The 27,586-nt window shown below is 45.6% G+C and overlaps 1 long non-coding RNA gene across 1 annotated transcript in view; it reads right to left on the bottom strand.

The window, feature by feature from the left end:
* Positions 1 to 7,299, bottom strand: part of LOC117868655 — a 40,023-nt gene extending 32,724 nt beyond the window's left edge. The window contains exon 1 of the long non-coding RNA XR_004643689.1: positions 7,042 to 7,299. This is a non-coding gene — a long non-coding RNA (uncharacterized LOC117868655). The remainder of the gene's footprint in view (positions 1 to 7,041) is intronic.
* Between the last annotated feature and the right edge of the window lie 20,287 nt (positions 7,300 to 27,586).

Raw genomic sequence — 27,586 nt, 5'->3', positions numbered from 1 at the left:
AAGAAATAACAATGGAGACAAAATTCTATTCGCTGGTGCCTTAGAGTCCAACTGGAGATCTGACCTGAACTAGTCAATTGGAAGTATTACGTTTTCTGAGTTTCTGGTACTGACACCCTTTTACTCCACAAATTAAGATGAAAGGTAAGAAAGGCTGGGCCCTAAGTTGCCATTTAGCCCACCAAGATTTATCCAGATCCGCTCTGCAATACAGCTGCTTTAGCATCACTCAGGAAATGGGAAAATAGAATGCATCTCTTTGTGTAGTTCTACCTTGTTCTTCTCCGTGGTATCTGAGTGTTTTACAAATCAGACATCATATTAAAAAAAGAGATGAGGTAGTACGGTTCATGGCCACTTGAATCCCTGGTGGGAGAGAGTTCAGCAATTGTGGGTCAGTTGCTGAGAAAGTTGAGTCCACTGCATTCACATATCTCACCCACACAATTGTCATTTAAAAGTTTCCAGCCTTAAGATGGTGGAGAAATTTTGGAAAATGTGCACACTGGACACTCAAAACCAGGCAGGAAATTAAAAAAAAAAAAAATTATAAATTCTGAAAATCTCCTTATTTCTAAAAAATCTCAAAGTTTTGGGGGTCTGATGTGATTTTGAACGCTTGGGGGTTGGTTATCTTGAAATCTGGTAAGAGGCTTTGAAAATTTCAGCCCAAATGTACAAAGTGATACTTTTGTGCCAATATTCACATCTCTACAATTTCCAGGGAGGGGGAGGTTTTTACATTGCTCCTTATAGAACAGGCTAGACCAGGGGTAGGCAACCTATGGCACATGTGCTGAAGGCAGCACACAAGCTGATTTTCAGTGGCACTCACACTGCCCAGGTCCTGGCCCCTGGTCAGGGGGGCTCTGCATTTTAATTTAATTTTAAATGAAGCTTCTTAAACATTTTAAAAACCTTATTTACTTTACATACAACAATAGTTTAGTTATATATTATAGACTTATAGAAAGAGACCTTCTAAAAATGTTAAAATGTATGACTGGCACGTGAAACCTTACATTAGAGTGAATAAATGAAGACTCGACACACCACTTCTGAAAGGTTGCCAACCCCTGGGCTAGACAAACACATGCCAGGAATGGTCTCGGTTTTCTTGGGCCTGTCTCAGCACAGGGGGATGGACTAGATGACCTCTCGAGGTCCCTTCTAGCCCATTTCTGTGATTCTATGCGGAGTCCTATGCCCAACAGGTGCTGAGATATTACAGTGATGAGCGTGGTATAAAAACCTCTAGAGACTAGAACAGAACAGAGGGCGTCACACATGGCCCGTATGGAAAGACAGGGATCTTGGCTGAGCTGTCCTGCCCTGTGTTCTGCAGCAGAGAGACATTCAGAGGAATGAGAGAAACGAGCTCATTTAAATGGTATTTGAATCCCCACTGGGGGCTCTTACCGAAATGGAATTTGAATGGAGCGGCTGAGTGCAAGGTCGAGAGCTGAGAGCGGCCCAGGAGCTGCTCTCCTCTGGCAGAGTTATTTAAAATTTAAACCCACAAATTAAACAATTCTTTTTTATGATGATAAGAGTCCATGTTCCGAGTCCCTGAACACCCCTTCGCTCTGCGCAGCTATGCCGAGAAGCCCAACGCTGGCTGAAAAACCACTGTTCACAAACGGCTTATGGATTTCAAGAGCAGGTCTGTTCATTCCCAACCAGCCCACATAGCCTCTCAAATCCCCTTTCTGTGCCCAAGTTGCTAAGCCGTGGCACTCGCTACTCCCACTGGACAGTGTTCTGCATGGCCTTGGAGGAGGGAGAGGGCCTGACTCTCTTCTCATTTACGCCAGTTTTACAAGGGGGTAACTCCACTGACTTAATGTTGCAGTCGAGTTCCACTTTGTGTTTGTAGATTCATATTTAAAGCTGTGATTCAGAGCAAAACTCAGGAGAGGAGGTGGGAGGAAAACGAGCCCTGATATTTTTACACAGGATTTTTTGTATCACCAAATGTAACCTATTTTTTTTTTTTTTTACTTACTCCTTAGGTGCTTGTTCCTCTCCCACGCCCACCTGCTGCAGGGATGTAATGTGGTTAAATGGAAGCTGGAGCATGAAAGGATAGAGATTCTCACCCATGCGTCTAACTATGGACAAGAGTAAATGACTAGAACAAGAAATGGAAGTGTCTCTCATAAAATAAAACAGAAAAAAAATAGGTATCAGACTGTGTACAATTTGATGATGCAAAGAAAGATTTGTCTTTCCCAATACAAAGCAGAGTTGCACTGTTAGTGTGAGGTCATTTACTGGGGACGGTGGGAAAATTTCATTGGAATTTTTTTTCTATGGAAAATACGATTGATTAAACAACTATTTTGGAGGAATGTGTCTGCTTTCCTCAAAAGTTTTTCATTTTGCTCTAGAAAGCCAAACACCCAAAAACCTTCTTGGCAAAAATTTTCAGCATTTTTGGCCAAGAATGTTCTGGTTTTGTTTTTTTTGATGAAGAGTCAAAATTTTCAATGGGGGGGGGGGGAATCCATTTTCTGACCAGTTCTAGTATCTATTTTTAGGCTTCAGGGATTCATCCAGGCATTCGCTTTTGAGGTCCAAGAAGAAGTTTTTCCTCAAGGCAGGTTATTCCATAACTGCAGGGTTTGTTGCACCTTTCTCTGAAGCAGCTGGTGCTGGTGGTGAGAGGACACTGGATTATAGACAATGGTCTTATACAGGATGGCAATTCCTATGATGCTCTCTAGCCTGTCTACATTTGGCACATTTTGCAGTATGGCTGGTGGCATATTCAACATGAGGGAACAGTGATTAGTACAAAGACCAGGAGCAAATCTCTGGCCTGGCAATTGGGGGCTGGAGATAGTGTCGATTCCAAGCTAGATTCCTAGGCCTAGTTTGATTTTCAGGGCCCTATTTAATCAGCCAGTCAAAAAACAAGGCAAATCAACTGTTGCTCTTCTGCAATTTGCTTTTCTTGAGGTGGCAGACACCTATGAGAGGCTAATTAACCTTCGGGGTTTAAGGCAGAGGATTTTATGTTTGTTTGTTAGAACCTGACTAGTTGAAGATTACTGTAAAATTTTAATTAAGTTATGCAAATTGTTTCCCCACTTATGTGCTATAAGAAGATGGCTGGCAGCAGTCTGTGTTTACATCCGCGTGCAAACATACACACGCAACACACATATGCTCCAGTCAGAGTCACTGCGATGAGGGGAGTCAGCTAGTGTGTACTATCTCCAGGACATAACACACGCTTGATGCTTTCTGCTTTGATAATGCCATTGCCCCTCCTGCTGTCCTCAACTACCTGTGGGTCCTGGTGCCATCGCATGAGGCTGCATCATCTCCGTGTGGCTTATGCTCTCACCTTCCTGCTGCCAGCCCTCACTACCCACTTGCCCTAGCTCTGTACGGCAGTGGCAAGTTGGTGCCAGCCCTCCGAGCAGCACCCTCCATTGGGGGAGGGAGGGGGCCTAGGAATGACTGAGCAGGAAGACCCAGTTCCCATTAGTCAGGCAGGGGCAGCCATCTCTGTGGGGCCCGAGCAAATGCACCAAACAGATATGGCAGAGCAGGTTACCAGCCTGGCATGGCCTGCTCCCAAACTTCTCAGGGCTGCAGGGTTTGGCATTGATCAACAATTGCAGCATGAGCAAAATGACCCATGAACAGGAGCAGTGGTGAATTACAGAAACAGCCCTTGCCATGGCATTCTGAATGGTGTGTCTATGTGGCATGTGTTTACGGGCAGAGGGTGTCCGTGTGGGTGAGCACCTGTTACTGTCTATCTGACCAGCTGTCTCAGGTATTTCCCAGGTGCCCATACCAAGGGATCTGAGCACTGGGTGTGCAACTCTTGATTTCTCTGACCCTGCAGGAAGAGCTGCTGGGTGTGCATGCAGGGTGGAGTGGGTCACCCTGCTGTCTGTGTTCCGATAACCGTGGGAACGCATGGTACTGGAGACTCATGCCCTGGGCTTCCCATTGTGAGGAATTTCTGTATTGTGTTAGCCAATCATCAGAGAGGAGAACCCTGGATGGTACCTAGTCACAGCTGGACCAACGATTCTGAGAGCCAACTGAAGTGTGAGAACCTGCCATGCTCAGCTTCTTGTAGGGGTTTTCAAAAAAGTGCCCCCAATCTTTTTTCCTTTTTGTCTGTGCATTTTCAGCAGCTTTTCCCAGCATAGCCCCCTCCCCCTCATGTCCCCTCTCCCTCACAGAAATGCTGTGCCCTCAGGCATCCCAGTGAGGGAAAGGGAAAGGGAAGCTGAACTGAAGTTTTAAGATGGGAATCCAACAGCTTCATGGTGTGGATCACCGAAAAAAGAGGGATCGATTGATGGACCCAGCTCCTACCCAATCCCTTGGGCTTATCCTCACAGCTCAGTTCTCCATCTACCAGGAGTGGCGTGTAAACCCCCCAATGTAAAATCACTGTGCAGTGTAAATGAATTGGGTATTATTCCTTTAAATAGTTTGGGAGCCCTAAGGGCCTCGCCTGACTGCCTTCTAGTGCACAAGACACCAGAACCTGAGAACAGCAATGCACATATGGAGATGACCTTGTGAGTTGGTATATTGCTAGGGGAAAACACTCATTTGGAACCCAACTGTGGTTTTCTCACACCCTTAGAGCTGCGTGGAGAGCACAGACACAACGTGCCGGTTAGCCCCCTTGCTCGGGTTAGTGGTGCGTGCAATCAGTGCACATGTGGGATGGCTGGTAGAGCTGGGACAGGGAGCTCTGCAGATAGAAGCATGCCCCAGCAGGTCCCTGTTTTAAAATGGGAGACCTTATAGGAATCAGGACTCCTGGGTTCTCTCCCTTGCTCTGCCACTGATGCACCATGTGGCCTTGTGGCACTCACATCTCTGACTTCAGTTTCCCCCCCGTTGGTGAAGTTGAGGTTAATAGGGACACCGGGGGCTGGGAGGATTCATTCGTTAATGGCTGCAGAGTACTCTGAGCTTCTCTGAGGCAGATGAGATGCTCCGTGAGTGCAGTGTGTATTTGTTATCCTGATGCTGATTAAGGTCTATTCCTGGCAGAAAACATTTTCAAAGGAAAGGGTGCAGACCCTCTCCCCTCTGCATGTTGGGGCAATCAAACACTTGCTTAATGACTGGGGTGTGCTATAACTTTCTTTTTAAAAAGAGAGTGAGTGAGAGAAAGGGAAAGAAAAACTATTTTATTTCAATGCAAAACTATCTACTTTAAATACCCTTTTTATTACATTATCTGCATAGTAATACTAATAATAGATCTTGTTGGCAGTTCTAATGAGGCTGGAGAATATAAGGTTTCCAATAAAGTTAATTGTTGCCTTTAATATTCTCATACATTTGTACATGGTAAATCTTTAAAGGAGAAAAACCCTAATTTCTTTCCTATTAAACATTCAAGAATAGTCCAATATCTGATGGGGAAAGAGCACATGCTCCTGTCGGCCACTCACTCAACAACTAACTTCTGCTTTCAGCCCCAGACAACGTCAGCCCCACTTTGGGCTAATGAACTTGAAGGGGAGGGATTTTCTATTTCCTGAAGAGGGGGCTGGAATCCAACTTTATGGCATGGGTAAAATGAGTGAAAGTTCTCCACTGAGTTCAAACCGGATATTTCTGCAACATATAAAAGCCCTACATGGTGTGACACAGTGGGGTAAAATAGGATGAGCCCAGGAGTGGTGTAGCAGTGGGGGTTGCAGAGCTGCTCTGCAAGGGGAGCTCTGGTCCCACTATTGTTTGCATGGCAGAGAAACGTGTTAGGAGGCAGGTCTGGCCCTACAAGCCCATCATGACCCAATCCCCTTTCCTTTCCTGCAGCCTCATAACACAGCTCCATCTAGGCTGTTTTTAGTGTAGGGTCTAAACTTCATTGTAGCACAGGAGGAAGATGAGCTGAAATGGCAGCTATCTCCATGCCTTGGGGCTGATTTCTCATGGATTTCTCTAACCTATGGATAGGTAGGACAACAGGAATCCCAACTTGAGGTACTTGCAGCCCAGGTACATGATGTATGAATGGAGGCATGAAGGCCAGGGATGTAACTAACAGTAGTGTAATGGCTGGCACAGGCTTGCTCACTTCTTGTTAAGTCTGTTAGTGCTGTTTGGAACTATGCTGGGTATGTGGTTGGATTTCCACTCTCTAGCTTTATCACTTCTCTGTAGGGAGGGACTGGGATCAACAGGCCTTTTAGAAAAGGTGCACATCAAGTGGGACTGGAAGGAGAAGACTGCTGAGGCATAATAGACTAAGTCAGAGATGGGATTTGGATGCTAGCGTGATGGGTGTCAACATAAGAATTCAGAGGGATGATAAACGGACAGATTCTTCGTGGCTGCAGCTACATAGAAAAGGCCCCAGAAATCAGAGTGCAAGAGACAGACACAGGGGTTGGCTTGAAGCCTGGTATGGATGGAGTGAGGGGGATAAAGGGGTAGGGTGAAGAAAGATGAGAGCATGTTGTCAGTGGAGCTAGCACGGAGCTTGGCCAAACTTGCCTCTGAAATTGCTTGTTTCAGCTGAGTGGCCACGGAGGTTGGGCAATTCCTTTCCAGTGCTCCGTTTTACCCACGTGGTGTGTCCCTCAGTTATTCCTGCCCCATCTCCCCCTTTCCCTCAGCATGTCAATAAACAACTACTACAGCAGCAGGATAATTTATAAGGGATCCCACCATTGGCTGTGCCTGAATTCATAACAGGTGGTTGGCTAATTAAGTGTGCATTATGCACACAACACTGTTTTGCTCAATGTAATTGCAGATTCCATATAAATAATTCACAGGGAATTATTATACTGAGGACGTCACCCGCCTCCTCATAATTTGCTTAACTGAAATAGGCTCTTTCATCATTTTGCACAGATTTGCTTTAAGACCATGTACACAGCATCATTTACAGGCAGGCTTCAGGGAAGATTACTTAAATTTAATTAAGTTATGCAAATTATTTATCCACTACGTGAAGAGCAAGTGTGGACACAACTACAAGATGGAGTTTAAGGGCAGCAAATAGGAGCCTTAAACAAAACAACAAGAATAGCTTACCTTTCATCCTAAGGGGGTCCTAGTGCTTTTCACGAACGGCAGATAGAAATCGGTGCATCCACTGCTGAAATGGCAGTATTGATTTGCATTATAGTAGTGTCCAGTGGCCGTAGCTGAGACCAGGGCCTCATGGTGCTAGGAGCTGCACAAACACATAGTGAGAGATTGACTCTGCCCTTAAGAGTTTACAGGCTACATAAACAAAAGAGAAAATGGGGGCACAGGAGAGAAAGGAAGGATTATTCTCCCCATGGGCCAATGGGGAAACAGGCCCAGAGGCACAGATCATCCAAGGTACTGAGCCACCTAACTCCCATTGAAGTCTGCAGGACTTGGCCACTGGACTCATGCAGGAAGGGATAAAGCAGGGGCAGAGGATGGGACTTTAGCGGCAGGATGCCTGGGTTCTACCGCTAACTGACTGCGATCTGAGGCATTCACTTCTCTGCACCTCAGTCTGCACCGTGAGGAGAACGACACTGCTATCGCCTTTGAGGCCAAGACCATGCTCTGTAATGGCACAAAGAAGTACTTTTATTATTAACTATGGAGTCAATGTTTTATGTTAAGTAGTCCCCTTCCCTTCCTTCCTTCGATTGTTGTGCAGTGCTGCTTGGTGCTGGTAAACAGCGGCTATGTTTCATCCCAGAGATGGCTGCATTTCAGTGGCGGGTGAAGTGACTCCTCTGGTTAGTTTAAGTCTGTTGAATGATTTGGGATGAAAGGTGCTGTATAACTAAGATCCTCACCATCAAATACACAAACAGCAACACCACACAGGTGTTTAGGACAATCCACTGTTAGGTGAAAGTCTCTGTTTATCCTGCTCGTTCCCATCGGAATGGGGAACTTGGCCAGACACTCCCCAGGCCTCACATGAGAGCACTGGCAGGTATTTGAGGTTGCCAAGCACTTGCTGTCGCCACTGGATTTGGAGCCATGGGGGAAGTTGTGAAGATAGAATGACTGGGGGAATTCTCCGCTGAGGGAATTTAGGATGGAGGAGGGTAATACTGGTCACTCTGGGAGAGTTGGCTTTGCACTTCAGCTTGACTTTACTGACCACAAAATGTCACTTAGTTGGAGACGTGTTGTACTTAGGACTGAGGTGCTGCAGCAGAGCTATGGGGGGGATCTAGGACTAGACCATTGAAGAAGGGGTTTGCCCATCAGGACTGAATTCTAGTGGCAGGGCTGGGTGGCACAGAAGGTATTACTTACCTCTTGGAATTGATGGGAGCATAAGAACCCTACCCTGGCACAACCCAAAGACTTTTGCACCTTTGTTTTCATGAACACTAAGATTCAGCCCCAGCACTGAATTAGAGGGGTAACATTCGGCATGGTCTACTTCTGCCATCACAATCCTTTTATCTTGGTTGGAGATTGTTCTCCCACCCAGCAAGATGCCACAGTGACACCAGCTTTGCACGGAGGCCTGAGCGACCAGCCACCTTATCTTGTTGTAGCAGGCGGACCTACTTGGACTGGTTCATTGAGTACGCCAGCAATTCATTCCCCACAGCTGGATAGCCCCCTCCTGTCGCACCTGACTTTCAAGATTGTAGTTACCATGGCACATTGGCTGCTCACACTGATAAGGGAGTCAAAGAAACTTAAATTGTTCTTTGCTATTCAGTGGTGCGGGCAACGATGGGGCTGGCGGCTAGGCAGAAAAAGGCCATTCTAGTCCTTTCCTCCTCCCCGTCTCCCTCTATTTCTGTCTCTTGGACTTCATGACAGGGCCGTGGTGCTGACTGCCTATCAGCCTGAGCTTGGACAACCAGAGCAGGGGTGGGCAAAACATTCCTTGTTCTCAGGACTGGGGCTAGAAGCCCTTGACCCTAGGAGTGGAATCCATGGGTAGGCTGCAGGATCTCAGTCTGGGATTCCCTCTGTGAACGTCACCACCAATTTCTTCACTCATGTAATCAGGCAAGTAAGCCACTCCTGGTCACCTGTGATGGGGAAGGGGACAAGAAATGGAACTGAATTGTCCCTCAGGATGAGCAGTGGCCAACCTCATGGTTTTTAGAGAGCTCGTAACGGGAGGGCATCCAAGAGCACTAGTCACATCAACTAAAACGTGCAAAACTGCAGGCCATAAAGATAGCCCTCCTGGCCCTGTGAAATCCTAAATCCATGGAAGTCAACAGGAATTTTGCCACGGAGTTCAGTCGGGCCAGCATTCCATCCTCTAGATCTTGAAATCACTGGGAGCTGCAGGTGTGCAGCACCTCTGAAAATCAGGCCACTAAGTAAATGCTTAATTATGCATTTAGGTGCCTAATTGTAGGCACCCTTCACCAAACAGTTTGGGCCAGAACCTCTCTGCGCATCAGTTCCCCCCTCTGCAAGGCTGATAAATAATAACTGCCTTGTGCAGTGTTCTGAGAATATGAATATTTGTCTAGGGCTTCAAAGGCATACATTGCTGTGTGAGAGGTAAGTCTTATTTTCCCAAACAACCAGTTTCTGGTCTGTACTTATTTTGTATCCAGCTTCTAGAATGTGTTATGACTCAAGAATTCATTCCCCATATCTGACTGGGGGAAAGGGGTTCCCTTAAACTCAGCCTGGCCATTCTGACTGTTCTAGGAAAAAGGTGAGGGGGGCTAGCTAAAAATCTTCCCCTTGGCCTCTCTCGCCATCATCTTCATGCCCTCCTCCACATCCCCTCTTTTACTACATGTAGTAGCAGGGTTACTGCCAGTTCCACCTCCATATCCCTGCAGTGGGGTGGCAGCAGAGGGTAGGGGGGCCCAGGCCCACCGTACTCCACCAGGTCCCAGTTAGTGGCAGGTGGTCCCGTCCCTCGGTTAGCAGGGAAACATACACGCTGTCTCACTTGCCAGCAGTGTAACCACACTAAAGTCTGGTTCCCCGTGGCTACTTCCTACCCAATTCTGCCGTCGTTGCTCTGTCAACACCAGGATCCATCTTGCCGCTTGGCAGTCGGGTGGCATCCTCTCCAGTAACTTCTCAGAGCCTTCAGCCTCCTCAGGCAGCAAGACGCTAGTCTGCTTGGCCACTAGCCCAGGATCCCTGCTTCCTAGAAGAGATGTCTGCTTCCTTCCCTGGTCCAGCCCCAACTGAGCTACAGGGTCCTCCTTTTATACTTCCTGTCCTGCCCCACTACTTCGGGCAAAGGAGGCGGAGCAGGTTTGGCTCCGCCCACCAGGGGGAGACCACTCAGCCTCACTACACACCGTCATCCCCCGAGAGCACTGGCTGAAGCCTGGAGGGAGGATTTCACCTGTGTAGGGGACTCTGGAAGTTGCACAGAGCCACCACAGCTAGCAGCTCCTATGCGACGCCCCTGTGGCCAGCAAACATGGGCCAGGCAAGTGGAGAATGGACAGGTTCTGTGTTAGGAATTGTTCTGTATGTTTGGAGAGAGGCTCTCTCCATCCCAGGTGTTTACAGCCTTCAGGGACTTCTGGAGAGCTCAGGGTGTCTATTTCCTGGGCAGGCAGGCTGCTTTCTGGCCTGTCATGAATCTGTTTGAGAGTTTCCTCAGTAATTCCCAAGCAGGATCTTTGCCCCCTTCTCAGTCACTAGGGTTTGTTTTTGTCATAAGGATCCCTATGTTTCTAATGAGCAGTTAATGAGCTGTCAATTACTTATGCAAATCGGGGAGCAGGCACTGAGAGCACTCTGTCTGCACTTTATAGTGAGACCATTACCTGCAAACGTTTGGGAGCAACTCCTTCTATTGCTAGCAATGCATCTCTCGTTTTATGTTATGTTATTTATGGCATTGCAAAAGTCCAAGTAGGACTGATTAGCTAAAATAATTAATGCATAATGAAAGTTAGCACCTTCCATCCAGGGATCTGAAATTAAGAAGTAATTCTTTGGCTCTACTCTGCACTCTTTAGGCCTCAGCTGGAATATTGTGTCCAGTTCTGGGGGCCACATTTCAGAAAAGATGTAGACAAATTGGAGAAAATCCAGAGAAGAGCAACAAAAATGATTTAAACTTTTAGAAAACATGACCTATGATGAGGGAATATTGAAAAATTGGGTTTGCTTAGTCTGGAGAAGAGTAGACAGGGGACATGAAAACAGTTTTCAAGTACATAAAAGGTTGTTACAAGGAGGATGGAGAAAAATTATTTTTAACTTCCAAGGATAGGACAAGAAGCAATGGGGCTTAAATTGCAGCAAGGGATGTTTAGGTTGGACATTAGGAAAAACACTTTGTAACTGTCAGGGTGGTTAAGCACTGGAATAAATTGCCTAGGGAGGTGGTAGAATCTCCATCATTGGAGGTTTTTAAGAGCAGGTTGGACAAACACCTGTCAGGGATGGTCTAGATAATACTTAGTCCTGCCATGAGTGCAGGGGACTGGACTAGATGACCTCTCGAGGTCCCTTCCAGTACTATGATTCTATGAATACTCCTCACATAAGGGTTGTATGGGTTAAACCCAGGAGAATGAAAGTGACTAGAGAGACACTCACTGAAGCACTCAGGGAGGTCTCTGAAATTTAAATCTATAAGCAGCTAGGGTGACCAACTAGCAAGTGTGAAAAATCAGGACAGGAGATGGGGGGGGGAGGGTAATTGGAGCCTATATAAGATAAAGCCCCAAATATCGGGACTGTCCCTATAAAATTGGGACATCTGGTCATCCTATAAGCAGCTCCCCATTCTATTGTTAAAACAAAGGAATAAATTTTTCTTCACTAGAAGCTGAATGTAATTTATCTCTATGGAGAACAGGTGCACATAGTTTTACATTTCTAGGTATACTCTGATAATAAATGTGCTTGGAAGAGCCATATAGACAATAGTACAAACAAATGTAAGGGTAGAATTGAACTACTTGTAAGTATTGTTGGAATGAATTGGGGAGCAGATAAGAAAGTGCTCAAGATGCCACGTAGAGCATTAATAAGATCAGTCATAGATGATGAGAATCAAGTCTTAAGCGCTCCATCCAGATCAGAGCTTAAAAATTTAGTCAGTTCAAACTCAAGCACTACGAATTGCTTGTGGTGCATTCCCTACAACACCAGTGTGTGTAATGCAGGTCGCTACTGGATTAATGCCTATCAGTTTAAGAATGAAAATGTTAGATCTGACGTTCTGGACTAAAGTCAAGGGAAACAGAGCAGAGCAGAGGAGAATAGTGGACAAATATGAGTCATGTTGGGAATTAAGCAGAGGATACAAAACCCAACACAATTTCGCTCATGCTCTTGGGGTTAAAGTGTGGGTAAAAGAGTTAAGCAAAAAGGAAGGACAAGAAGAAAGTAAGATCCATAGTTGTGGGGTTGTAAATTATACCTGGAAAATCATCTCTCCAGATTTGGATTTCGAATTATGTAATAAAATAAAGGGGGAAAGAGTCATTGTGTATGACAGATTAAGTTTGAGTTATAGATGGTAAATGGGGTTGCCATTGCCGAATGTATAGTGATGGATCTAAAGATAAAAACAATAGTAGAGTTGGAGAAGGTTTTTGCATCCCTGAGATTAGAGTCAAGAAATTTAAGAGAATATTTAATTTTGTAGTCATTATGACAGCTGAATTGGTGGGAATAATGTTAGCATTAAACAGGATAAGGCATGTACAGCCTACCGCAGCTGTTCTCTTTTCGGATTCATTATCAGGTATACTGGCAATTCAAAAGAGTACCTCAGAAAGCATGGATGATCTAAAAAATGAAATATTGTTTTTGACAGAGTTAGTACGCCTGGGTTAAATATAGTACGAGCATGGATTCCAGCACCTGCTGAGATCGCAGGCAATGAAATGGCAGAGAAAGAAGTGAAAAATGGTCTAAAAATGGAGAAATTGTTATAAAGATTCTTTTGAGTAAACAGGAATTATGAAGTGTTGTTAAAAAAGGAATGGCAAGAATTGTGGACCAAGGAGAAAAGAGATTCTATAAAGTGTGCCCCAAAATGGGCCATTCTAAAGTTCTGAAAAGATCAGTGAAGTGCTCATATTTAAACTGTTAACTGGGTACTGTGGTTTAAATAATAATTGGTATGTATTGAACAGACAGAGCTGGGTTATGTAACACATCAGGTTAAAGAAACAGCCAATCAGCTGAAGTAGGCTGTAGCCCACGAAAGCTTATGCTCAAATAAATTTGTTAGTCTCTAAGGTGCCACAAGTACTCCTGTTCTTTTTGCGGATACAGATTAACACAGCTGCGACTCTGAAACCTATGGGAATACAGGGAGCGATCCAGGAAAGACAGGCTCTTTCTGATGAACTTAGACACTTTACGGTGACAGAATATACTATGAGGGGTTTAGTGAGAGTGCTGGGAACAGGGGGGAAATGCTAAAAAAGCTTTCCTACATTTTTTAAAGGCTATAGAGTAGGATAAGAGTGTAACAGCTTGAATGTATAAGTAATATGGTAGCTGGTGGTTATATGGCGAGTCTGCTTCACCATAAAGCAGAAGACAAAGACGACGACTCCTCACATCTGTGGGAGATACTTAGTATTATTGTTCCCATTGTACATATGGGGAAACTCAGGCAAAGAGAAGGGGAGTGACTTATCCAAGATCAGTGTGACAGGGGCAGAGATACTTAAAGGAAAAATTATTTTTCAGCTTAACTTTATTTATTACATTACAAGTAAAACACAGTTATCAAAGATCATAGTTTTTACCTAAATAGATTTTAAACTTGAGCTGGATCCAGATATGCTAAGTGATAAATATAGTTATCAGAATAAGCTCTCAATGAATTTACATCTAGGATTTTTCAATGTGTGTGAGAGAGAGCACACGAACACGCACATGATTTATAATGTGTATGTAGAAGGGCAAATACTTATATAACAGCATACTGTCAACTTGTGGAACTTAATGCCCCAGGAAATCAGTAGGGCTAAAAGTGCAATTCAATTCCTAAGAAGGATTGGCTATTTGCATCAATGAATCTCACAGCTACACTGCTGGGAACTGGAGTAACAATGTTACCAGGCACATCAATTGTCATGCTGCAGCATGAAATGCAGCCCAACAAGGGTCAGGAGGGAATCTCATCTTCAACAGAAAAGTATTCTATATGTAGCTACTTGCAATTGGATATTTTACATGGAAGTACTATGTGGCACAGAACACCGGTGATCTGTGTGGCACAGACAATGTTCATGTTCCTGCTATGTGGACAGCACAATGGGCCATTTTTTATAGTCTGTCATATAAAGTTGCCTCGTTTTTGGCATGCGCGCACATACAAAAATATGCTCAGCCGCTTTTGGCACAAAGTGTTAAGCTCCGCCATGCTAAAGGTTAGCAAGAGACCCGATAAATGCCCACTTTAACAGAGAAACATTTTTATCAGTAACCTTTTGAGAAGCTAGTTTAATTGCATGCTAACAGACATTCACAAAGAGCTGCTAGGAGTCACATGGAAGGGAAATGACAAGCATTTGAAGGGTTGTTAAAATTTGAACCTTGGCTTTGTGGGGTTTTACCTGGAGCATTGCCTGGGTGCCTGAAGCCGGCATGTACTCAGCAGCTGTAGGGATGAAAATCTGCTCATGCAGGTATGATTGTATGGTGCTCCGGTATGTGCCAGGCTGTAGTATCTATGGCTAATGGCTACAGTCCTGGGTTAAAACAGATACACGTGTGTGCATCTTAACAGGGGGTTAATGTGGCAGCAGGAGTCCTTTAACAATTGTGTGATGGGTTGTGAGGGGAGAAGACGCTTGCTTAGAAGAATTCTACAAGCCCAGAGACAAGGGAGCTTTTCTTTTCAGTGCTGCAGTCGTTCGACATAATGTGTGAGACTCTGCAGAATGCAGAAGGGGTGTATCATATGCATGTCACATATATGATGTGTGTTTGTGTGACTGGTTGCAGAACCAAGCTATGAGAAAGAAAAATAAGATCAAAGCTCTCAACCAGAGACCTCACCAACCAGAAGCCAAACATCCACCAGGTATTGTATAAAAAGATAATGATTGGCTGCAGCTGTCCTCAATACCTGGTCCATCTACCTAGATTTCATCACCTGCCCCAGCTGGGAGAGTCACAATAGGGGTAAGGGTGGGGTAAGAATACCCCAAAGGTCTGGTCCAAACAAGAAATACTGCAATAACTGTATGAAAGGAGTCACCTTCACTCTCCTCACACCTGCCATCATCCCTACTTTAACCCAGGGCGTGAATGTAATGGTCATAACCAATTCTTCCAGCGGTACAGCTATCATTCAGATGCATTATTTATGAGTTGGGGAGAGATGTTCAAAGGCAGGAAAGAACGTGTAGCCATTGCTTCATTGATCCCAATAGCCCATGCCAGAAGCCCGCTGCCTTAGATAATTAAATAACAGTGTTGCATTCAGACAATCTCTCTGGGGATTTAATTATGCTAAAGACTTTACACGAATGCTAAGGGTTGGGGTTGCCAGAGCATCTTCCACCCCAGGGTCTCTAAGCCCTTTGCAATCCTCAGAGCCACCCTGGGAGATGGGTGGCTGTTATCTCCATTTTATGGGGCGTGGGGTATGGGAAGCTGCAGTACAGAGTGAGGAAGTGACGTGGGCAAGGCCACCCTGAGGGTTACTGGAAGATGCCCATGCATAACTCAAGAATCCTGACTCCCACTCTGTGCATGCTCTAACGGCTCGGCATAGCGCCTGCTGCCATAGGGCAGCCTAGCATCAGGATGGGACACCAGTTGTAAAGGCTGGCAGGTGAAAGGTTAAACACTGCCCTGTGATGGGCTGAGTTGAGAGCATGTGAAGTGGACAAGGGATTAGCAAGGGGCACAGGTGAAAATGTTAGTGGTGATAACTGAAGGCTAATTACATCCCACTGGCAATAGACCACCAGCTACTGTAAGCCATACAGAAGGAGAGGTTAGAGTAGCAAGAATGGTTGTTCCTCCTAAAGGGGGTGTGTGTGAAGCTCTGTACTTACTGTAGAGAGGCTGTTTTCTTGAAAGGTTCTTTCCCCCCCTTATTTAGTGATGTGACCTCTTGGGGAAGGCCAGGATGAGTCAAGCAAATGAGGACTGTGAACTGTTTGTGGAAAACCACTTTCAGTTCTGTTTTCTCGGGGCTTTTTCTCAAGGGGACTGAGCTGAGGGAAACCCTCCAGGTTTGCGACCACCATGCTAGTAAGTGGGTTCTACAAAGCATCAGCTTCTGAGGCCTGTTACATTCCCACCAACCAATAGTCTTCCACTCCCAGTCCTCTTTCCCTGCCCCTTTAATTTGGCTTATTTTAAAACTCGTCTGGTTTTATCCTCCTTGCCTCTACATATCTATTTATTTTCAGCTTTTTCCTTTCAGTTGCTGAGTATTTACAGAGCAGAAATTAAACACTCGCTGATTTTAATGGCTTAATTTAAAAGAGTGTGTGAGCAGATATGTCATGTTATTATTTCTATAGCAGTAGCACCTAGGGGCCTCCATCGGGGATTTGGGACTTCATGGTGCTAGGGCTGCACACGCATGAAATGACAGAAGTATTCTGTCTTCAGAGAACTTATGATCGATGTCATGACTATCCTTTCCTGGGCACAGGCTCTGTCCTACTGCTCAGGCCGGCCATCTAAGCTAGCACATTCAGCAGAGAGGCCTCAAAATAAGGAAAGGAAGGACTGGTTCAGCTGTGTTTGGGAACACAGCCGGGAAGAGGGAGCGTGGTCTAGTGATTAGAGAAGACAATGACTAAAAATCTCATGGTTCCAGGCATTAGCCAGTTGCCTGTAGGGGTCGGGAAGGATTTTCCCCCCCCTTTTGCATAATTGGCCAGATTTGCCTTCCTCTGAAGCATCAGAGATAGGCCACAACTGGTGATGGGACACAGGATGGGGTGGACCAGTGCTCTGAGGTAGTACAGACATTCCTCTTTCTTAGATGCCTGGTTGGCGTGTCTTGCCCACACGCTCAGGGTCAAGCTCAAGATCTGGAGATGGAAAGTAATTTCCCCCAAGTTGGATTGGCAGGGATGTTGGGTTTATTTATTTTTTTAACCTTCCTCCACAGCATGGGGCATGGATCACCTGCTGGGATCTTACCTAATCAGTCCTGTGCAGCTGAAGGGGGTCTTGTGCAGTGGTAGCATCTCAGTCTCTCCTGTTCTCTGCCTGTAGCACACAGCGGTTTAGCATCCTGAAAAATGAAATGCTTTGGTCTTACTAAAGTCACTGGGCATCACAAAGGGGTATCTGGGTGGAACTGAATGACCTGTGCTATAGGTCAGGTGGTCAGACTAGATGACCTGGCCTTAAACTCTATGAAACTGGGTAGGGAGAAAGGATATCTGGGTTATGAAGCCTAATGGTTATGAGCCTTTGATGAAAGGGATGCATAATAGTATAACTATGCTAAACTAAACAGGAAATAATTCCTGGCAATGATGCCAGTCAGGCAAGGGGCAGCCTCCTGCTGGAAGTCAAGGAGGCCCCATCCCTAGAGATATTTCCTGAGAAGGCTGTATTTAATGCACAGAGAAGCTGGGATGAAGAACCCCAGCACTTCTGTAAGGGTTTTGGATTGGGGAACTCATGGTCCTTTTCCAACCCTAAAACAAACCGGGCTGTTTGAAGCCTGGTTCAGGGGACCCTGTCTCCCAGTTTCATGTAGGACTCTCACGCAAACTCAAGCCAAGTGATTAAATAAATCAACTGTAGGATACTTTGTAGTCAGAAAATGCCCCTTTCCTCTGCCCCACTTCCCCATCCCTGATAGTCTAGAGCTCTGAGCAACAGCTCATCATACCCAACCCCAGCTACAATGCAACCCTGAAATCAATTTGGGATCTTGAGCCAGCTGGATTCTTGTAAATATTCCATTCCCCCCCCACCACTTCTGTTATTTATTTATTTGTATTCTTAAGAACATAATATAAATAAAGCACCATTATAAAAATGGCAGGGAAAGTTCAAACCTATTCATTATCCATTTTGCACAGATTAAAATTTCCATCAGAGCGGCTTGGTTTTGACTTGAGTTGCTTTCCTTTTAATGAGCTTGATATAGAAGGCAAAAGATGCTAATTCATCCTTACATCTCTATCATAGCCTGGCTTTTGCTATATAAAGCATCAAGGTCGCATTCTGGGGAAATGTCTTTTTACCAAAGGTGCCATAATAATAATGAAGAAGCAATTTGTTTCAGCAAACTGCCTACAGTAATGAAGCTTAATTATAACCGTGTTATTAATACTTCTGCTTAAGGTAATTCACTTCTGAGCGGGGCGCAGAACAGTAAACTATAATTTAAACACGAATCGAGACCTAATTTAAATCATCAGATCTGCTATGGAAAAAGGCAAACAGAATGACTGTGATCACATGCAATTCAGCTTTCCCTCTGCTCAGCTTCCTGTGAGTTGTCTGGAATTGGAAACGATGCTGTGAAATGTCTTAGCTGTGTTACAGTTAATATGCGCCTTTCTGATGGGTTGGAAGAAATAGAATAAAAGCCGCCCCTCCTGTATGTGTGCACAGATTAGTGTGTCAGCAAATATATACACCACATGCAGACTGAAATCCTGGCCCATTGACATCAATAGGAGTTTTGTCATTGACCTCAATGGAGCCAAAATTTCACCCTTTATTTTTATTATGTGTGTGTGTGTGTTGTGGTAATAGTACCCAGGCCCCTAAGCCCTGGACCAGGACCCCATGGTGCTAGGTGTAGGTACTATACAAAACAGAACAAAGACCGTCCCTGTCCCAAAGAGCTCACAAACTGTCCCAAACTTCCTGCAGATAAGGCTTTGTAGCAATTATTCGGCTTCCTCTTGCACCATTCCTGGACTTCCTGCTATCCAAGGTCCTGAAACACATCCCAGGAAGAGGCTTTGGCACTAGCTTTCACAAAGAAGGTGCACTACTGTTACTAGGCCAGTAATTACTATAATTTTTCTTCACCACTGTTTTTAAGGTGTGCGCTTAGTGATTGGGGTTGTGGGCACGATCTTTTGCCTCCTGTGCATTTGCTTCCTCAGTGCAGTCAGTGGAGGTTTTAGGAAGGTCTCTGCAAAGTCAGAGGTTTTCCTCTAACACCGGTAAAACTTTTAAACTCTAAAGAGATTTTTTTCCCTTAAATTACTTGGAGATTTTGGGTAAACTAAAAAGTCAATCAATGAGTCAGTTGGTGGCTCTAAATAGCTCAGAATGCTCCAATACACCAGGGCTTTCACAGACACTTGGCTTCCTGACTCCTTAGAAACTCCACTATTTCTCCTCTCCAACTGGCTTATACCACCTCTGGATCACTATCCTCCAAGCTCTAAAGCAGTCTCTCTACTTCATTTCCCTTTCTCTACTCCAGCCTCACCTCCCCGCCACACACGTACAACTCTTTGCGGAAGGCATCTCCTCTCTAGAATGCTGTCTTTCCTCCAGTCCTCCACTTCTGAGCTCCCTCCTCCCTGTCTAGGCTTCCAGTTTAGAATCTCAAGCCCTGAAACCATCTTTTTCCTTCCCCACACTCCTGGCTATTTTGCTTTCTTTCCTGTACTTTCAGCATCTCCAATCACAAGCCACACCCACGCCCTCTTCCAGACACCTCTCCCTCTCAGCACTCATGGTTATATGAGCTCCGTGAAGCCAAATGACATGAAATGATATTTCTACTTTGCTGGTAATGACATTTCCTTGTAAACCCTGCTTGAGTAGGAAATAGAGTGAGAAACCGAAACATACACTCCTTTCCCATTCCTCTTTAGGGCTTGCTGTCAAATCTGTATTTCCAAATTCTAGCATGCAAAATTCATTCATCCGTACAGGGTTCAGGCAGCTCAATTTGCTTGGTGATTATGCCTAAATTCACCCTTGGCATGGCCAGGTATGGCTCTGCTAGAAACGAAGAGAAGGGGACACGTAGAGGAGGAGTAAATATATGGAGTGTTTCTTCTGGGGAAGGGGGAAAAAAAACCTCCATCATAGTTCCACTTGAGTGCAACCTCCTGCAAGCTGTTTCATCTCCTATTATCTAAGCTCCAACGGGGTGTCCAATTTAAGGAACAATAACTATAAAGTCATTTACAGTCCCCTGCTGAGACACAGCATTACGATAGCCTGGGTAAAGCAGCAAACAGACTGGATGGTCCCTTCTGCAGAGCTGGTCCTGAACAGAGTCCCTAAACAGAGCAGGTGCAGCAAACCCTCTCCCAGCCAGTGAAGGGAGAAGGAGCAGCCTCACATTAGCTCTTCTCAGCAAGTGCTAGGAGAGTACAAATGGGGGAGGCACTAACTCTCCACACCTGTACCACTATCAAGACAGGTCATTGGGGCAGGGGCATCAGTTTGAACAGAGCTGAAATGCAGCTGCCACATACGAGATACGGGCCTTGCCTACCCTACATCTTCCTTCCAATTTCCTATCGTCCTGCTAGCGTCAGTGCCCCTTACTATGGTGGTAATTTTGGTAACGTGGGCTCTTTGTACTAGGAACTGGAAGAAGAGAGAAGTTCAGGCAACCTCAGATAACCCTGCACATTTTGCACCAGAAGTGTTTAGCTTGTTTCTTCACTACTCATTCAATCCTCAGCTTGCTCATCTTCAGAGGGGTCCAATGCTAAACATCCTCCACCTACCTTCCTTGTTACTGTCTCCTGGATCCCCAGCTGAAACCACCCTGGACGGTAGCATGCATTGCTCAAATCTTCACCAATTCCCATAGCTGCGCCGTCAGAGCTACAGAGTTAATCCATGCTAAGAGACTGGGTCTCAGCAGGACCAAGTCAACGGAAAAGCTCCTGGAGCTGTCTAAATTGGCCCAGCGGGACTGACTTCATTAGCTAGAGATTACTTTAAGAAAAGAGAAGACGGGGTGGGGGGCAAGAGAGCACGTGTAAAGATTTTCTGGGCACGTGCGTCACCTTGTCAAACATCGGTGATTCCCCAAGCTCCCATCGCACTCACGTGTAGGGTTACAAATATAAGCAGCTCACCAGCTGGCTAGGAGAGAGCAGTTTAGCACTCGAGGGCAGTGGGCTGCCCCCATTTTGCTCAGCACAGCGTTCTCAGCATGGCAATGAGTCTCTCCTGCCATGAATGGGGAAAGATTTGAGAAAGCGCTGTTAGAGCCTAACGCAAAGTCTTCTGAAGAGAACGGGAAGCCTCCCATTGGCTCCGATGCATTTTGGATTAACCCCTTATTGCGCAATCGCTATGGTTCCTAGCTGCCCACTGCCAGTGATGGCCATTCTGCTGAAAATGGGGATTGGCTTTCAGTCCAGTGGGATAAGAGTGTACGACCCCCCTCCCCACCCAAGAAAGCTGTGCCCTTAATGGCAGTCCAAGCAGAAGGGTGAAGATCTTATAGGTCTTGGGTAGCGAGTACTCCCTTGTCACTAAAGGTGATCTCACAAGGTCAGGAATGGGGCTGATTAGGAGGGAGGGGGATGTTTTCTCTGCCATTCCCTATGCTGAGCCTGCTCTGTAGTTAAATACGAGTCCAGTTTCCAAAGATGTCAGTCTAATACTTCTCACAGAAAAACATCCAATAAAAGGGTCAGTCCTGGGTAAGCTCTAAAGGCGTTTGCATGTGAAATGTGCCAGGTTTGTAGCTAGGAGTTCCCCTTCTCAGGGAGATGGAAGCCTGCACCTTCAAGAGACACCAATTGCTGCAGATGTATTCAGTGATTGGTAGTTGAAGAGGAATGCTGCTTACTGCGGGGGGTTTCAGAGCACGATGGTGGCATCCAGGAACTTTCTTTTCACATAACGTGTTTCTGTGCGTTAAGGATCTGATCCTGCATAGCGTTAGTCGGGAGGGCTGAGCATAAAAGCCTAACACAAACAGAGATGAGCAGGACAAGGAGCTTCAGACCTACTAGATAAGATGAATGATGTCTGTAGGCCTAGTCCAGATTGAAACTGGTGCATGTAAGATCAGACTAACCCTTCCTGAGACTGCAGCATTCAGTGCAGTCATGCCTAGCACTTACCCTGATTTCACCCGTGTGTAGCCTTCACTCACCTTTGCACTGAAGTGCAACAAGCTGGAACTCCCTGCTGTGCACCTGCAAGGGATTTCAGGGCCAAGGCTTAAAGAAGCTACCCTTTCCACAGACGCCTCTTTCAGGCCCTGCCATGTCGTCCGAGTTGAAATGAATATCTGAAAAAAGTGAATAAACCTGTTAAATGGGGCTAGAAAAGCCTCTTTCTGAACCCGAAGCAATACTACTATTCCTAGGTCTGTTAAAAGGTAAATTGAATTAATCGTAGAGGCTCTATATCAATTTGTATGAATGGTCTACGTGATTCAACACTGGGAGAGGGGAGTAAAGGGATGAACCTATTATGGTAATTACGTTATTGCACATCAAAGTAAATGTGCGAAGGAGACTTCTGCTGGGCTGTCGTTTTATTCAGGTTTAGCAAAGAAATAAAAAGTCTGGGGAACTAAGTGTTCATTCCAGGCTGCTGCAGAACTCCAGTTCAGATTTCTTCCTTCCATTGGCTTTACCCAGAATCCATTCCAGATGGGCTGAGAAATCCAGTTCAGATTCCACTGGCCCCCTTGGAAATGCCCAAGGGTCCATTCCAGGTGGACAGAGAAATCTAATTTCAGTTCTTCTCCCAGGACCTGATCTGAGAGCCATTCCAGCTAGGCTCAGAAATCCAGAGCTGGACTCAGCAATGGGAGTAACATGGACCTTTGTTCTTTAGAGGACTCACTTGATTTCCAAGGGGATTGGTGGGTCCAAAGGACAACTGCATCACCTAACCAGGTGTGTTTAATTTGGAGCCAATTTAAAACAGGCAGGAGGGGGAGGAAAAAGTAAAGACAGAGGAGACTTTAAAAAGAGCAGAACTTTTAATTGGGTTTTCTCTGTTAGTTAATCAGGAAGTATCTCGGTGACAATTAGGTCAAAGTCTCTGGCATATTTGCAAGGCTGCCATCTATCATTAGCCCAACCCGTGCTTGCAGCGTGGTATTTTTCAGCTTCCAACAGGCAAGAAAGCCCTTCTCAGAAATTAAGGTGAAGCCCATATTACAGACCAAGGAGGTCAGACAGTCGGCAGTGATTGATGGCCTGGAGCTGGAAAGAACAGCTGTTGGTTAGGTCCAGCTATGTTATAAACATATTTGCAGGTTAGCAGCAGCTGCCGATTCTTGAATAAGTGGATGCAAGGGCTTGTCTAGACATGGTGAATTTGCATTGGTGTATCCACATGAATGTCACTACACCTGTGCAAACTTCGCATGTAGACATGCGGCACCAGGGCAAAATGGGTTTGAAGTGGTGCAACTCACCCTAATGTACAGGAGTAAGTCACACCCATCCAAGTGCCATCTAACACTGTGCACCATATCTACAGTGGGAGTTTGCATTGCTGTAGTTAACTCAGTGCAAAAAAAACCCCAGTATAGACAGGGCTTGAGTTTCTGCTAGGGTCTTGGGAGCCGGAGCTGTGCATGGTTTGTGTATGTTCATCTACCCAGAGAGCAAGAAAGCAACTCAGACCTGTTGCACAGCTCTGTCAAATGCTAGATACAAAGCAACTGGGCCCCACAGCTCTGGAGAGGGGAGAAGCGATGGGCATTGACCGTTCGCTGTACAAGCAGTCATAGGAGGCAAAGGATGCGGCTGCATCCACAGTAAGCTCCATGTGCAAAGAAACAATATTTGTTTCTCAAAGCTAGGCAGCCTGTGTCTCCACAGGCTGCTTTAACCTCATTGTAGCAGTGAGAAAATGTTATTTTCCCTGAGTCAGTGTGTGCACATGCCAGTCCAAATGAATATTATTCACACAGCTCTGTCCAAACATGTTTAAATCCTTTAAACCTGGTTAGGCGCCCAACACTTTCTTTCTCTCGTAGAGAGAAAATAAATAGGGACACTCTGCTGGGACTGCTACAGTCAGTCTAGCACAAGGGTGAAGCTCAGTACAGATAATGTGGGTAATGCTGCTTGAGTGGGGGAGAGATGAGGGAAGGAGAGGCAAGGAGGTAGAGAAGCTATCTAAGCTTGCCCAAGAATTTGCAGCCATTCTTCCTGGCTATGGCACCTTGGTGTATTTATCCCTCTAGCTCAGATTATTGCAAGATGTGAGTGACAATCAAAGACCACCCAGAAACTGGTAGACGCAGATTGCAGCTCCCCACATAAATAATGGGGCATCTCTCAGAGCACAGTAGCCCTTGTAAGCTTTATGTGTCACTAGCTCCTAGGTCATGTCTGGGATCTGTAAGGGCCTGCGGGGTGCTACTCATTTCAGAATACACCTCTCCTTACATTCTAGCCTGGCAGATGAGCGCCAACGGGCAATTTGAGTTGACTGTCCCTAGTTGTGTGTGTCTGGGGCTGGGGGAAGAGACTGTTTTCAGCATTTTCGATGCAGTATTTTTCCAATTGCAAAATGCCAATTAGTCAAAACCAAAACTATTTGTGGGAAAGGGTCAGTTCTGGTGAATTTCTCCATTCTCCTGCATTGGCAGGGCATCAGTGGAACACCCAGGAAGACAAAAAAAGAGTGCGTAGCTAAGGCACTGGCATAGGAGGTGCAGGTTCAAATCCCACTACTGCCATGGACTTCTCCCATGACTTAGCACCTCACTTAACCTTAGGGTGCCTCAGTTCCCCATCTGTAAAAGGGGATTGCTAATCAGATCCCCTTCACAGGGCTGGTCGGAGGATGAACCCATTCATAATTGTGAAGTGCTTAAATACTACAGCGAAGGGGCCACATAAGTGCCAAGGTTGTAGGCATGTGGGGCATTCAAGCACACTATACAATTCCTGCCCCAAGGTTGGATCAGGGTGGGAAGTAGACAGGGTGAATGCAAAGCACCATGGGGAGAGTAAAGAAGATGGTGTGGGGAGTGTCTCAACCCCACATTTTTAGCATGCAGTGGGCATCTCAGCATAGGAGCAGGAATAGCAAAGCCAAGGTTGCTGCACCAGAGGGTTTTTCAGGCTGAAGGATTCCCAAGCAATAGGGTGGAAACAATCATAAACTGAACGGGTCCAGTAAGAAAGAGGTTCTGATCAAAGGACGGTTAATTGGGGCTCTTATTCACAATCTGTTTTCAGCCTGTCTAAGTCGTAGGAGAATGGCAAAGAGAGGGGAAAGGGCATCGGCACCAGTGGAAGCTGAATGAGACTCTGCAGTTAAACACTCAGGATAGAGCAATTACTGGAACTTTTTGAGCCAATTCCCATTAGGAAAGTGCCAAGCTGCCTTTGTCCTATGGAGATGAGGGAAAGGTCAGTGTTATATGCAGAAAAAACATTGGCGGAAAGAGACCGCTCAAGGGAGCGGAGGGAAAGGAAAAGGTCTCTTCAAAGGTGAAAAATGAAAGCGCGAGAATGACATTTGGAGATGAAGCTGAACCAGAAGGGAGGAAAAAATAATCAAAATAAAATTACACGTGAAGCAGACTTTCCTTTAGGACGGCATCCGTGAGGGAGGCTTTGAGTGGAATGGCATGGACCTCAGGCTGTGAGTGTCAGCACTTTGCTTGCTCCATTACACAAGGTCCTTCCTTCTAACACAAACTCAGCACAAGTTTGCAGAGAGGCCGGCACAGCCCATAGCTCTTGCCTTTTAATTAGCTCTAGTGGAAGCTATTCACTAGTAAAGATATTGAACTGCTGGGCATTCTGGGTATGTCCCTTCTCTGGGTTAAGTGGTAATTAGTCCTAATTAGGACCGAATAAATATTTCAGATCATTGGGACTACCACAGGTGACCATTGGAGACCCAGAAGTCTTGGAGCACCTCTCCTAGCTGGCTGTAAATCTTGGACGAGGTTGCCACTGTGCCATACTCCAGCTGCTGGAGAGAGGCAGGCAGCGGTTTCAGCTTCCACAACACATCACAAGAAAAATCAAATTAAAATTCACACTCAGCAATGTGCACCAGAGGCAGGTATTTACACCTGCAAAGAACTGCGTCCCTAGGAAGGTACACGGGCTAGTGTAACGCCAACTGACTCTGGTCATCGGTGGGAGGGATTGACCTGGGAACCTCTTGAGTTTAGCTCATAAGCCTCTAGTGCAGGAGCTAAAAGCCAACAGGCTGTCAGCCAAGACTGCAGAGCAGACTCCTTTTCCTCTCTAAGTGGTCTTGGTTCCACTAGATGGGACAGAACACCACACCAGAGGTGGTGTGGGGGTTACACTAGCATGGTCCATGCAGCATTCAGTCCAAGGAGAAAAGTATCTTGAATTAAACGAGGAGGAAAAGGCTGTAGAAACCTGCTGAAGCAGATAAGTCTCCCCAAAATGTAACTCCTTGAATAGAATATCAGGGTGGGAAGGGACCTCAGGAGGTCATCTAGTCCAACCCCCTGCTCAAAGCAGGACTAATGCCTAACTAAATCATCCCTGTTTCTTTAAAGGGTGCTGATACCTTCAACAACCTGATCAAAGTCCAGTGATTATATTACATGCTACATGTGAGTGGATGGATATTTGCCTCAAGAGAGGTACAAAAATCAGGGAAATTTTAGCGTCCATGTCAGGAACACAGTTAAAGCCAAATTCATTTCTATTGCATTCCACTGAAGTGAAGGGCATTACATGAGGCATCAGTTTGGTCCATATGCTTCTATCTAAAGCTGGCAAAGTGCAGAGAGCTGTAAGTGGAGAATACTCATGCAAATGCTGACAGTGAATCCTACTTCCGACTTGCGGAATAATTTTCTGACAGCCATCCCAGCTATTCCACATCCCTGCTATTCCAGTCCTGCAATCTGACACAGCTCTGCAAATGTGCCTCAAATTTAACCCACAGCAAATCCTCCTTTTTTCAGTGTGTTGCCTCACACAACTCTGCCCATGGACTGGGAGCTTAACCTGCAAATGCCTTGGCTTGTCTCCTCCTGGGATCCTCTCAGAGCTTGACTGTAGTCATGGTGTAATACAGACTCCTGAACTCCTGCGCGCCAATGCACGATCTCCCACTGACCTGATGGGTGACCTTGGAAAAGTCTCCTCCTGTCTCTGTGCCTCAGTTTCCTCCTTAGTGAAATGAGGAAAATAGTTATCCAACTCACAGGGATGCTGGGAAGCTGAATGAATTAACATTCACGAAGTGTTCTATAAAATGCTCAAACTTACTGCTATCATGTTCCCATGTCACTCAGATCTTTTCTTTCAGCTTCTTAACTGCAGGCCTGATGCAATGTGTCCTGTAAGGAAAGATGAAAGGCAACTGCAGCTTTGTCTTTCATTACCTTGCTACTCTAATAAACAGCAGTGGGTATTCATTATTATTTAAACATCCCGTGCTTACGAAGTCTTATTTAGCTGGCATTTTCCCACAGCACATGTTGGAATTTACAGTAGGTGCATTCATTCTACAACAAACATTTGATTTCCTTCACCCACAGATGCAGTGCTAATGAGGAGAGGTTTTCCCTTGTCATCTTAGACTCATAGACTCATAGACTTTAAGGTCAGAAGGGACCATTATGATCATCTGGTCTGACCCCCTGCATGCTGCAGGCCATAAAACTGTCCCTACCCCTTCCCTGGACTCTGCTGTTGAAGTCCCCAATCCTGTTTTAGGTGACTTCAATCGGCAGAAACCCTCCTGCTAGAGATCCCTGCCCCATGCTGCGGAGGAAGGCGAAAAACCTCCA

Source organism: Trachemys scripta, chromosome 21 (genome assembly GCF_013100865.1).
Source record: "Trachemys scripta elegans isolate TJP31775 chromosome 21, CAS_Tse_1.0, whole genome shotgun sequence".
NCBI classification, from domain to species: domain Eukaryota; kingdom Metazoa; phylum Chordata; order Testudines; family Emydidae; genus Trachemys; species Trachemys scripta.
The sequence above is the reverse complement of the archived record's forward strand: the minus strand, read 5'-3'. Positions and strand labels throughout refer to the sequence as shown.